At 38.0% G+C, this 7238-nt stretch overlaps 1 long non-coding RNA gene across 1 annotated transcript; it reads right to left on the bottom strand.

Annotated features, from left to right (window-relative positions):
- Nucleotides 1-2174: 2174 nt before the first annotated feature.
- On the bottom strand, nucleotides 2175-6881 carry LOC109864347 (uncharacterized). The gene is made up of 3 exons (XR_002251434.2): nucleotides 6740-6881; nucleotides 5696-5780; nucleotides 2175-4592 (listed from the first exon to the last, which is right to left on the bottom strand). It is a non-coding gene; the product is annotated as an uncharacterized LOC109864347 (long non-coding RNA).
- Nucleotides 6882-7238: the final 357 nt, after the last annotated feature.

The raw sequence follows: 7238 nt of genomic DNA, 5'->3' as shown, positions 1-7238 counted from the left end.
TATAGATGTAAACTCTCTTGGTAGATAGTGTGGTCTACAGCTTATCATGAGGTACTCTGCCTCAGGCGAGCAATACTTTATATTATCTGTGTCGTTGTTCAGCCATGACTCGGTGAAACATATGATATCACAGTTTTTAATGTCCCATTGGTAAGATAGTCTCAACCGGAGATCACCCAGTTTATTCTACAGTGATTGCACGTTGGCCAATAGAACGGATGGTAGGGGCGGGTTAACCACTCGCCGACAAATTCTCACAAGGCTCCCCGATCTCCGGCCGTGTTTTTCCATCTTTTCTTTGCGTGAATGACAGCGATTTGGGCCTGGTCTCAGAGAAGCAGTATATCCTGTATCCTTAAAGAAAAAATCTTTGTCCGGTTCGAGGTGAGTAATTGCTGTTCTGATATCCAGAAGCTCTTTTTGGTCATAAGAGACGGTGCAGCAACATTATGTACAAAATAAGTTACAAACAATGCGAAAAATCACACAAAATAGCACAGTTGGTTAGGAGCCTGTGAAACGGCAGCCATCCCCTCCGGCGCCATTATTATCCTCCATTTTTGTCACTTCAATGAGGCCATTTGCATGGTTCAGACCAATGAGACGCGCTTTTTTTAAAATTTCAGCATAGAGAGTAAAGATATTTAATAAAAGGAAGTTATGTCTTCAGTGTTTTTTTGTAACATTTTTAATAGTAGGCTATTCATTACCCATGTGACTGAGTTGACAGCCTATTAGTAATACCGCATATATGGGCTTAATAACGATGTTTAACAACGATTAAGTCGGTTTCTGTTCCAAGTATGACCCCTTTCATTGAGTTGGATTTATGATAGGAAGTACTATTCTGTTAAGTATGACCTAACTGTTTCTTGTTATTTTCTTTGTCACTGTTCCTCATACAACACACACACAGTTTCTGCTGTTACATCCTGTGAACTCTGGTCTCTCATCTCTTTCCTCTCCTCCCCAGATAAGACCGAGCCGATGAACAATGTTGAGACAGACTGACACAGGCAGCAACACTGGACAGCCATGCAGGCGAAAGGTAACACAACACAGTTTCAGCTGTTATATACTGCGTCCTCTGTCACCATCATTTCTCCCCTTTCCTAACTAGTTCAAACGGAGCTACGCAAACACACAAACACACACACATTCACACACACAAGAGTTTTTGCTGTAACATCCTGTGAACTCTACCCCCCTCATCTCTCTCCTGTCCTCCCCAGTTAGACAGGGCCTATAAACGACAGTGAGTGACAACCACAGAAGGTAGCACTAGACAGCCATGCAGGCGAATGTAACACCACACACAGTTTCAGCCTCTCATTTCTCACTTTAAAATGGACACACATGCATACTCACAGATATTGTTGCTGTAGCAGCCATATTACAGTTTTTCTCAATCGCTTCGGCTCAATTTTCGAAAGATAATATTTTTTTTCTCAAAACAATAAGTTAAAATCTCTGAGCAATTTAGTTTCTTGTTCATACCAGATTTGAATTTCTTATTCATTTAAGCAAATTGCACGTGTTTTGACACATGTGCAAAAGAGTAAATACAATTGTCTACAATTTGCACAATAACTGCACGCACATGGCTTGCTGATCAAAACTGCTGAGTTGATTCTCAGTGAAATTGTCACAACTTCTAAACATTCTTTCATCGTGTGAGCCATCGCATGCAAAGTGACCCATTCAATTATCAAAATCTGTCAGACATGCGTACATGTATATTCTATAAACATCTATGACATGGAATGTTAGTGATGTCTGCTAAACTGGCAAATTACCTGCCAGGTGACCTAGTAATGAAATAGGAATCACAATCTTACCAATCAACCAATCAAGTTTGGAAGCATATATATATACGGAGCTTGCCCACAGCACAATCACTACCATTTGTGAACATGGAGGAACATCACAACCCTGAAGAGCAGCTACATGCTGGTGGAGGAGAAATAAGAAGATGTGTAAGAATGCGTGGTGGTGGTGTCAGGTGAAGACATAATAAAGGAAGAGGTAGAAAGGCAAAGAATAAGAGTCCCTGATGAAATCAGAGCCACAATTGTGGACCATGTCATAAACCAGTGGCTGGTCAAAGAGTACAGCCTAATGTAAACAGGGCCACAGTGTCATCAATTGTGCAAACATTCCATAGGGAAAACAGGTAAATATGTACTCGTTCTTTACTTTTGTTACAGCATTTCATTCACAACAATACAGCAACTATTGTAAAGGTAAATACAAGTCTGAAAAATCACAATAAGATATGTATGAGGAATATACAGTACTAAAGCACAATTTGAATACAGTGTACTATCTGTAACATGATCTATTTGTGAATTCCACATGTCATATATAGGACTGCACAATGACGTCATGCTGGTGGTAGAGTAGCAGTATTCAACCATCAGCGAGAACAAGACATTTGCAAAATGTTCATAGCCAACAATAAGTAGCCTAAAGTGTCTGTAAAATGTTTTATTAGCAAAATATGCATGTGTTCCATTTATGTAGGTTAACAGTGGTAATTAGTCATTCAAAACAATTCAACACTGGTTATTGAATTAAATCAGTGACAAAAGAGCAAAACAAAACAGAAAATCAGTTTGTTCATATATTTCTGTGGGCCAGTAATATTATGGAGACCAAGGAATAAAACCATGTGGCAACTTTATACTTTGGAGGGGGAAAAGGAGACTTACATTTTTTTTTTTTTTGTATACTGCATCAATACAATTCATCAAATATTTGAAAGGCTAATCATGTATGAACCTAGAGATATTTGGTAGCCTATGGAGATTGGGGAGAGGAAGGAAGTGATTGTGGGGTTGTGGTAAATACACTGCGTGCACAATTATTAGGCAACAATTATTAGGCTAATTGTATTCCTTAGGATTGTTGAACAAACACAATGCTCTCCGTCAATCCAAAATGTTACTGAACCTCAAATCTGCATTTTTAACAAAGGAAAAAGTGAGTTTTGTCTTTCTCAGGGGAATATATGTGTGCACAATTATTAGGCAACTAAATTACAAAAATAATTTCTCCCAACTCACTTGTTTATTCTAAATTTTTAGAGTAAGTGTAACAAATAAGTAACGCAAAATGACAAATAAACATTTTGGACTTTATTCAGTAAATATTCAGTTATCAATATAGCAACCCTTCTTTTCAACCACAGCCTCTCAAATGCTGTTCAAAGAGGTGGATTGTCTTCCCTCACTGTAAATCTCACGTTTGAGAAGGGCCCACAAGTTCTCAATAGGATTTAAGTCAGGTGAGGAAGAGGGCCAGGTCATTATTCGGGCGTCTTTGAGGCCCTTGCTGGCTAGCCAAGCAGTGGAGTACTTGGATACATGTGATGGAGCATTGTCCTGCATGAAGATCATGGCCTTCTTGAATGCTGAGGACTTCTTCCTGTACCACTACTTGAAGAAAGTATCTTCCAGAAACTGGAAGTAGGTTTGGGAGTTGAGTTTCAGACCATCTTCAACCCAAAAAGGTCCAACTACCTCATCCTTAATGATCGCAGCCCATACCAGTACCCCTCCTCCACCTGGCTGGCTCCTGACTCGAAGTGGTGCCCTGTGTCCATTATTGATCCAGCCCCGGTCCCATCCATCAGGTCCATCAAGAGTCACTCATTTAATCTGTCCATAAAACCTTTGAAAAATGTGTCTATAGGTATTTCTTTGCCCAATCTTGACGCTTCAACTTGTGAATCTTATCCAGTGGTGGTGTTTCAGCCTTCTTGACCTTGGCCATGTCTCTGAACACTTGACACCTTGTACTTCTGGACTTTCCAGGTAGGTTGCAGTTCTGGAATATGGTGGCACTGGAGGATAATGGGTTCCTGGTAGCTTGACGTTTAATTATCTTCAAGTCTTTGCAGTTCATTTGCGCCTTTTCTTCTCCGTGAGTTTTTTGCGCTCCAGTTGACTATTCGCAACAAAACGTTTGATTGTCCGGTGGTCACGCCTCAATAGTTTAGCTATTTCAAGAGTGTTCATCCGTCTGAAAGGCATTTTACAATTTGTCTTTTCAGTGTCAGTTAATTAAATACATTTTGTGGCCCATTTTACCTGAGGTAATGAAGCTGCCTAATAATTATACACATGTTATTCACTTTCACCACACCCTCCCTCATCACACAAATACATATCACCTGAAAATGATTCAATCCAATAAGCATTCACGTTTATATGGTTTGGAGTTGGAAAATGTGAATAGCAATAATGATAAGATCAGAATACTCACTTGCCTAATAATTGTGCACACAGTGTAGTTTTAGCTTCAATCACCAGTAAAACGAATGAATAAAACATTCCGATTGAATTAAATGTTTGGCTGTAACAAACAAAAAAAACATCTCGCTGGTGAATAATGGAACTTAAAACACAATTGTATGGTCACACATCTGTTCTCACCAAAGAGACCTGTCTGGTTTCTAACAATCCTGAATTTTACCTCGAATTTTGTTAACCTTGAAAATCAACACAGCAATGATGGTGCACAGGAGGAAGAACATTGCATTAACAATTTTCACCAGGTAGAAGACGGTTCGTTCCAAACTGTAGAGTAATCTGTAGAAGAATAACATTGCTTTTTGAGGACACTTCAGCAAACACCACTTCAACAAAATGTTTGAAGTGGATAGGGAACACACTTTCAAATCATCTTAAATTATCACAAAAAAAATGGATAGAGTAATTCATTCAATGATGTTACTTATAGAAGATTTGGATATGAAGCGCAGAAATGCTAATATAGGTACAAATAATAATATAGGTACCATATAGATAGCATTTCAAACCGTGGCCAGGTAATACCTTGTCCATAGACTCCTTACAGGGTCAGGAAACCAAATGTAATTTTGTAATTTGGGTGAACTATCTCTTTAACATCGAGAGGTGGTATTCTTAAAAAATATATTACAATAGCAGCAGGGACAGCACCATCTAGTGGTCAGAACTGGGTAATATCAGGACGTAGGATGGGACATAAACCTAACAACTTCAACTACTAATTTCTCTGAACATGGTTAAACAAAGCATAACCAAATTCGCTGAAAATACATTACATAGGATGAAGAAACCGCAATTCCATACTGCTCCAAACACAGGAGGCTGCTGAGGGGAGGACAGCTCATAATAATGCCCAGAACGACGCTAATGCAATGGCATCAAACACATAGAAACCATGTGTTTGATACCGTTCTACTTATTCCGCTTCAGCCATTACCATGAGCCTGTCCTTCCCAATTAAGGTGCCACCAATCTCCTGTGGTGTCAAACATAGAGAGCTGATACTGTATACCCGGTGTTGGGTTGTGATTTGCACGGCATGTGGGTGGTTTTTGACCATTTCTTTCAAATCCTCATGCCTTTACTCATTGTTTTGGTCCAAATCAGATGTTAGGTACTATATTTATTGAATATTATATACATCCTGTAAATTTCAAATGGTCGATTTGGGTGCAATCAAATGAGCTTAATTTCTCAGAGATCAAATAATATTGAATCAAAATAATGTTGTAGGAATGCTAATGTTATCTGTTTCTGACTACAGAAACAATTGCAGAACAATCTGAGATGGTGGGTGTCATGGCATGTTGAAATGAAACGACCCTATTATTAATCCCATATTAAAACATGGACACAATGTCTGATTGTTTATGCACACTCACCTACTGACGTCTTCAGATCTATACATGCTGTACGCTGATGTTAAGTATGAGTCTTCGGTGTCTTCGGTGGATGGCATTGACATTACTGTAGAGGAAACAAATTGTTGTTTTTCACAGACTGGTGTCTATGTGAGGAAGTAAAGCATGAAATATTGGTCTATTATTTTCAGGGTGACACTTAGAAAAACGACTTCAGTTAGATTTGGAGAAACTTCAGATATCAAACTGTTTTTCAGGAGTGGGAAGATGGAACAATATTCTTTCACATCTAGGATGGGCAGTTACTATAGAAAATAAATAATACAAGTAATGTACTTTAAACCAGAATTTCTCAGAGTTTAAGAAATTGAGAATTTGGGACTATATGGTTCTATCTGCAATTTTGTCAAAATTGAGTTATTGACATAGCCTTGTTCTGTTTAATGTTCAGTACTCCAAATAACCCAAATCATGTTAAGTTCAAAAGAATAGAAGCAAAAAATTGCTGCCACCATTCAAACCATTGAGTGTTCAGAACTGTAAAGGCAATTATCTCAGAATCATCTTTTTGTAGATAGAACCTTACATACAGTCCCAAACTTTTGAAATGTTGATGATAGAGACATGGGATGGTGATGGAGCCTCCTGTCTGCACAGACACAGACCACAAATGACCAGCATCTGTAGACAACAGCCTAAATATATGTCCCTCACAAAAAGGACACCATAACATGTAATATATATGTATGTATATATAAATATGTATGTATAATATATTTATTCAATAAGAATGTTTTTCTTTGAGAGACGAAACAAAAGTTATTTAAATTTTATCTCAATAAAGAAATGTGTTTTTCTCAGTACATAAACTTTTTTCGACAGTGACAATTAACCACGAACGACAACTGAACATGTTACAGACTATACATCATTCTAAAACATAGAGCTGCTCAGTGAAATACATACTAAAGCCCTATGCAAATAATGTCTGAACTACATGTCTCTGACTTCAAGTAAGCAAACTGAAAGGAACCATGAGACTTCATAGATACATGTTTCCATTACCTGATAGTCTGGAAAAAATGATGATGAGGAGGATGAAAACAGAGAGATGAGGAGCCATGTGAGGGTTTGAGTCTGGGTATATGACTGTGTATCTATGCACAAATATATGTGTGTGTGTCAAGGAACAAGAAACCAAACAAAATGACTACTTCCTAATATTCACACATCACTGTCTTAAACTCTCTTCCTGCTTCTGTTTGTGTGTACATGGCCCCTCATTGGCAGATAGCAACCTTTACTATATATGGACTAGATTTAACCAAAGGTTGCTCTCTGTCACCACAATTTACTTTTTCTCAGACTCATTAGCTAGTTCTACAGTACTACAATTGTGGTATGTATATGTACCCTTTCACTTTTCTTAAATAATTCCCTATTCTAACAATATATACATCCAGATTTTCAACATTATTGAATTTATTGGATTTTTATTGCAGAACCAATCTTTTATTTTTTAAATTCTTTCCCTACCCAATTACCTGCACCCTAGCCCCATTAA

Source organism: Oncorhynchus kisutch, linkage group LG19 (genome assembly GCF_002021735.2).
Source record: "Oncorhynchus kisutch isolate 150728-3 linkage group LG19, Okis_V2, whole genome shotgun sequence".
Lineage (NCBI taxonomy): Eukaryota > Metazoa > Chordata > Actinopteri > Salmoniformes > Salmonidae > Oncorhynchus > Oncorhynchus kisutch.
Note: the sequence above shows the minus strand (reverse complement) of the source record. Positions and strands in the feature narration are given on the sequence as shown.